This window comes from Balaenoptera acutorostrata, chromosome 3, assembly GCF_949987535.1.
Source record: "Balaenoptera acutorostrata chromosome 3, mBalAcu1.1, whole genome shotgun sequence".
In the NCBI taxonomy this organism is placed as follows: domain Eukaryota; kingdom Metazoa; phylum Chordata; class Mammalia; order Artiodactyla; family Balaenopteridae; genus Balaenoptera; species Balaenoptera acutorostrata.
In genome coordinates, this window is record NC_080066.1 from 82,756,413 (window position 1) to 82,762,918 (window position 6,506).

Consider the following 6,506-nt stretch of genomic DNA (forward strand, 5'->3'; position numbering starts at 1 on the left):
GGAAAACCAGAAGCCAAGCTCCATTTATGAAAGACATTCATTCACTCTTAGAGGAGGGTTTTCGTGAATCGCTTTCATTTCCACATAACTTCATGCAGTACCTAAAAGAAAGGAACGTTAAAATGAATATCAGAATTCAATCCTAGATTTATCCCATTTCCAACATTTTTCAAAGCTATTCAAGATACACAATGTGTGAAAAATTGCAGAGGGGACAGGGAAATATCTGAATTTCAACACAGTTACTTTTAAAACAACTAGTTAAAGCAAATCAGAACCAATAACTATGTTTAAATTATAATTTTCTTTTCCTAAATCACTTATGGGTGGACACAATTAAAATACGAGTAAAGGTAATAATAATTATTTAGAAAATGTTGTGTAAGGTGACAGGCAAATTTTAAAAGCTATATTACCTGCATGGTCTTATCATTTCCACTTTATATCTTTTCCTACAATTACATTTACTTATACAAACATAAGCATTTCAGTCTAAATGTATTCCACCCACCTCAAACATTTAAAATTCATCAAATTAATATTACCCATGTAGGTAAGATTTTTTTTATTCAAATAATCTTGTTATTCTAGGTATTCAATGATTGATAATTTCTTAAATAATGACTAAAGTAATTCAAGTAAGAAAACATTTCATGTGATGACATAAATACCAAGAGAAAATACATCTTGTATAGGCATCAAATTTGTCAATGGAGTATCATGAATTGAAAAAAATAGTTATATCAAATTTAGGCATTGTAATGACAATAAAAACACAATAGGAAAATATATTTGAAAATGAGGATAACACATCTCAGTTCTGAGAGGATGTGGCTTGAGAAAGCAAAGCCACCTTAGGCAACCAGTGCAGCCTTGTGGCAGGTGGCAGGAAACCCATCCCCAGGGTTAGGACCATGACTGAAGATAGAACACCAAATCACAAAAACAAAATTGTACCACAAATGAAACATGTCTAAAGATAATCAAACATTGGTTGAATATAATTCATCCTATGATTTGGTATTTTATAATGCAAATGACCACACAAGTAAATCATACTTGTGATTGCTAGTTTTTTGAATTACATGAAGAAGAAGACAGTTTACATTAATTTTGCTGCTTTACCAGCACTGTGCCCTGTATGTGGTAGGTATTCACACACAATTTTGTTGAATTGAACTTACTATTTTATCACTGAAATATATCACAGAATAATAGTAATGACCAAAATCCTTTGTTGCTATCAAACTGTGGATTTGGGTACATAAATAATCTATTTAATTCTTTAAAGAATACATCACAAACTGCACATTGTTTTAGGAGCCTGATGGCTCTTTATCAGCTCCCTCTACTTGGAAATCTGCCAATTTCACTTTACTAGGGTCCTGCAGGGACTTGGGGAATACATTCTCTGGCCAGGAGCCAAGCTTCACAAGAGACAGGGCACTGCAATGAGAAAGAGAAGAAAAAAAGATGGAGGAGAGAAACAGACAGACTCTAAACCCATGTCTTCTGGGTTTCATAAGCTGTTAGAGTCTAATTCTGCTTGTCTGAAACAATTTGGTATTCATTCAGAATTACATGCCATGTTTTCTACTAATAAAAATTGCAAGAAATTAATTCCTGAATTAAATTCAAAAAATATTTATTGTATTCCTATGTGACCTCTCCTTGTGGAGAGAAAAAAAAAGACTTCAGAAAGTTAAGTAATGGGGATATATGTATACATAGAACTGATTCACTTTGTTGTACAGCAGAAACTAACACACCATTGTAAAGCAATTATACTCCAATAAAGATGTTAAAAAAAAAAAAGAAAAGAAAGTTAAGTAGCAGTAGGGTAGATAAATTATTTTAAAACCAACTTTGATAAAATAAATTGTTCCACTAATCACTCAATCTAAGATCCTGGGTCTCTCAAACTTGGAAACAAATACCTGCTTTTCATTTAAATGAACGCAGCAATTTTGTCAATGCCTCTAAAGTTTTCATGAAATTGTGTCTAGACTTCTTGACCTGCATTACTAGTTCAGAGCTATTGTTCTAGACTATAACGGTTGGAAAATTTTTGAACAGGAAAATTCAATCTACATTGAAGCCCTGCTTCAAAATGCAAACCCGCGGACATGTGGGCATAGCTGCACAGACGAACTCACTTGCTCTGTATTCCAACCATACAGAACAGCTTGTTATTCACTAAAGGCTCTACGCTCTTTCACACCTCAGTAACTCTTCTATTCTCTCCACCTAGAATATCATTCATGTCTAGCTCTTCTTATCTGTAAAAATTGTGTTTCAACTTCAAAATCATTTGTCCAGTGAAGACTCCACTGACCACCCACACTGAGCTTTTCTCTCTCTTTGCCACAATCTCCCACAACCTAGTGCATAAGCAATTCGAATTCTTCTGTATTATAACCTCATTTCTGTCTCCATCCACTGGACTATGTCCTCTTTAAGGGTAAGCCTATGACTTGTCCAATTTTAAACATCCTGAACCCAGCGGACATAATAAACATTCAATAAATGGTTATTGAAGAATTGGTCCAAAAGGTACAATGTTTCAGTTATGCAAGATGAATAAGCCCTGGAGATCTACTGTACATCGCAGTGCTGTTAGTTAATAATACTGTATACTTAAAATTTTGCTAAAAGGGTAGATCTTACGTTGTGTTCATATCACAAAATAATAATAATTATAAAGAAGGAAAGGCAGGAGGAAACTTTGGGTGATGATGGATATGTTCGTAGCATAAATCTTGGTGATGATTTCACAGATGTATACATACCTCCAAATTAACCCACATTTCAGCTACCTATTAATGTCTTCACCTGGTTGTCTAAAATTAAACTCCATACAACACCTAGTCATTTTCCCAAATTATTGATCTCAACTAATATCATATCATCATAGTTATTAATTTACCCAAGACATATACCCAGGAATCATTCTAGATTCAATATGATTCATCCCATAGCCATACCTGATGTATGTCCCCTTATCCCACTAGTGATGCCTTAGTTCTGAACTCCACAATTTCTCATCTGTACCACTACAGTTGTATCCTATATGGTCTTCCTAGCTCTAATTTGGCCCTTCTCTCAAATCCTCCTCTCTAAAATTAATATATTTAAAAGATATAATTCCTTCTACTTAAGACACTACCTTTCTCAGCAGTTTCATTTCCTGTCACTCCCCCAAGCACATCTGCCCAAGGCACTGAAGTAGTAACCGTTCCCTGATTACCGTATTGTTGCCTCACCGATGTGTCCATGCTGTTCCTTCTGCCACCATCCTTTCCCCTTCCCTCTATCCCCACATGCCTCACTCATGAATATCTCTATATATTCATCTATGTATCTTAGACCCAGCAGGGACCAGCATCATCTTGTTTGACCTCTTCAGAGTCCAGCACTTCGTCCTCTGTGCTCCCACCATACCTTGAATGTACCTTTGTTATGGTAACTGACAATACAGTAATTATTTGTGTGAAATATTTTATTTATATATCTATCTCTCAAATCTGACTGTGATTTGAAGGGCAGGGGCTATGTCCCATTTAACTTTAAATATCTATGTTACTTGATATGTAATAGACTCATAATGTTTGCTGGACAAATGAATAAATATATGAACAAATGAATGAATTGACAAACAACAAGCCCATGAATTACTAGATAAACAATAAAGATACAAAGAAGCCTGAACTAGCTGAACTGGGCCTTAAATGATCCAGAGAAAGAAAATCAGTATAAGCAGAAGGGAAGCATCACAAACATTCATGTCATGTCCAAAGATGGAGAAGCACCCACTTTGGAGAGAGATGGGAACTAAAGGGAGATGGGTCTGGGTGGGCAAAACCTAAACAGAATGTGGAAAGGTTTGAAACTTAGATTTAGAAGCGCTATTTGATGAAGAGGCACTAACGGTTATCGGTTTTCAGCACGGCCTCTGGATTCAGATTACCTGCATTGGAATTCCAGTTCTGAGACATATTACTATAGTTGTATGAGCTTGAGAAAGTCACTTCTATACTGCCTTCACTTGTACATTTATTAAATTGGGACAGAAATAGTACCTCCTCATGGGATATTTGTGATGAGTTAACACATATGAAGGTCTTAGAACAGTATTTAAAACAGAGCAAAGCCCAGTACATATTAGTTGTCATGAGAACTAAGAAGGCTGTTGAAAAGATGCAAGAAGTAATGACAGAAGATTCATAGTGTGGTATCTCTTGTGAAAATTAAGGTAGATAGAAGTAGGAGGAAACTTAGGAATCCTGCTAGGTTGGAGGATGAGATGAAAAAATATAGCATATATTTTAAAGAAGAAACTGGAGGGGAAATGGAGAATGCTTTATACCTCTATGGTCCAGCGGCAATTTTCCAATATTGAAATCTCACCTTCCTAGTCACTGGGTTCTCTCTCTCTCTATCTCTGTCTCCATCTCTCTCTCTGTTCCAAAGCCACAGCTGCCTTACTAAGGTTACTGAGTCTCAGATATCAGCTGTGGTACTTCCTTCAGACAAGTGGCCAGGGTAGAGAAGGAAGCTAACATTTAATGAACACCTGTTATGTTCCAGAAGCGTAAACTACCCCAATTAATCCTCACAGAAACCTGTTGAAGAAGACATTATTATATGCCCATTTTACAGATGAAGAAACAAGAGGTTCAAAGAGATTCAAAGGTACAGCTAAAGTTACACAGCTCGTAAATGGCACCACGCTACCCTCCCTCCCAGTAGCTTCCACCACAGCTTTATGAAAGATAACTAAAGCAAAACGATATCTTGGGACTTCCCTGGTGGCACAGTGGTGAAGAATCCACCTGCCAGTGCAGGGGAGGTGGGTTCGAGCTCTGGTCCGGGAAGATCCCACATGCCGTGGAGCAACTAAGCCCGTGCACCACAACTATTGAGTCTGCGCTCTAGAGCCCACGAGCCACGAATACTGAACCCCATGCACCTAAAGCCCGTGCTCCGCAACAGAGAGAAGCCACCGCAATGAGAAGCCCACGCACCGCAATGAAGAGTAGCCCCCACTTGCCACAACTAGAGAAAGCCCGCACTCAGCAACAAAGACCCAATGCAGCCAAAAATAAATAAATAAATTAAATCTACGTTTAAAAAAAAAAAAAAAAGATATCTTGGTCCTTAGTCCTGGGGTCTATGAAGCTATCAGTTGCAGGTAAAGTGAATGTTGCCAGTGGTAATTGACACAAGTCCTAACACCCACCACATACAAATCCACATACCTACTCTCCTCTCTAAAGTTCTTTTTTTTAAAAATGGGGAGCAGCCCAGATCAGGACAAAATCAGCATCAGTATGAGGTATGTGGGAGGGGAAGGGATTGAGGAGGGATGGGGAGACCAACGTATCATCACATGATTCTTTACTTGAATTCAAAATCTCATATTTACCCTCCAGTTGTATTACCTTTAATTATACAGCCACACATTCTTTTCAGTAATGAAGTTTGCGTGTAAGATTTAAAGTTTTGGGAAGGAGGATTTTGAAAAAGATTAAAATACTAGACTATTATGAGATGCCTTAGTAATAATATTTAATTATTACTTACCATGTGCCAAGCACTGTGTATGTAATTTTCTGAAATTTACCTCATTTCACTTCATTCCCATGATAATTGTGTGAAATTAGTAGTATTATTTTCCAGAAAAGGAAGCTGAGGTTTAGAGTTTTGAGGAAACTTGCCTTAATATATGCAGTTAACAAGCAACACAGCCTTGACTCCAGGCCCCAGATTTGGACTGCAAGTGTATCAACTCCAAACCGCATATTAGGGTTCAGTGGGGAGTAAAATATTTTTTGCCTGTATGTTAACAAATCCATTTTGTAAAAGAGCTATTTAGTATGACTATAACGGTAGGCATCCTTGTGGGCTAAAAGAGCTAATGAACATTTGAACAGTCAGCAATTTATTGCTAAATCATTACCAAAACTAAGTTAAAGTATTTTCAGATAAATAAACAATTTTAAGTTCCTTATCAAATACAGTAAATAGGTGAACTGGGTATCTAGATGTTAACTTGCAAGGGAGAGAGAAGACCAAGAGGCATGATGTGCTACAGCCCTACTAGGTCGCCTCCCCAAGTCCCGCCCTCTCTACTTCAGCATGATGCTTCCCTCACACTCCCTGACTCTGACCTGAATTCCCTCCTTTGGTGTAGGAACCTCAGGCTTGCCACCTGCGTTTCTGACCTTCTATTTATTACTATCTGCTTAATCCCTGCTACCAGTCCAGTAGGGAAATCTCACTCTTAACTGCTCCTTTGTTGGCACTGACTTTGTGTTAAGCATCCAGGACCCTGTTAGGAGGATAATTGATCCCCCACCAGAAGAAAGCAAGAAAGCCTCTGTTTCTCATTACAGCACCTCAGCAGCAAATACCCTGTACTCTCTGACTGCTGGTTTAAGAGACGTTTTTCCAAAGATAAATCAGAGAAATATATGAACATGGTTCACCAAATATCTGTTCAACAG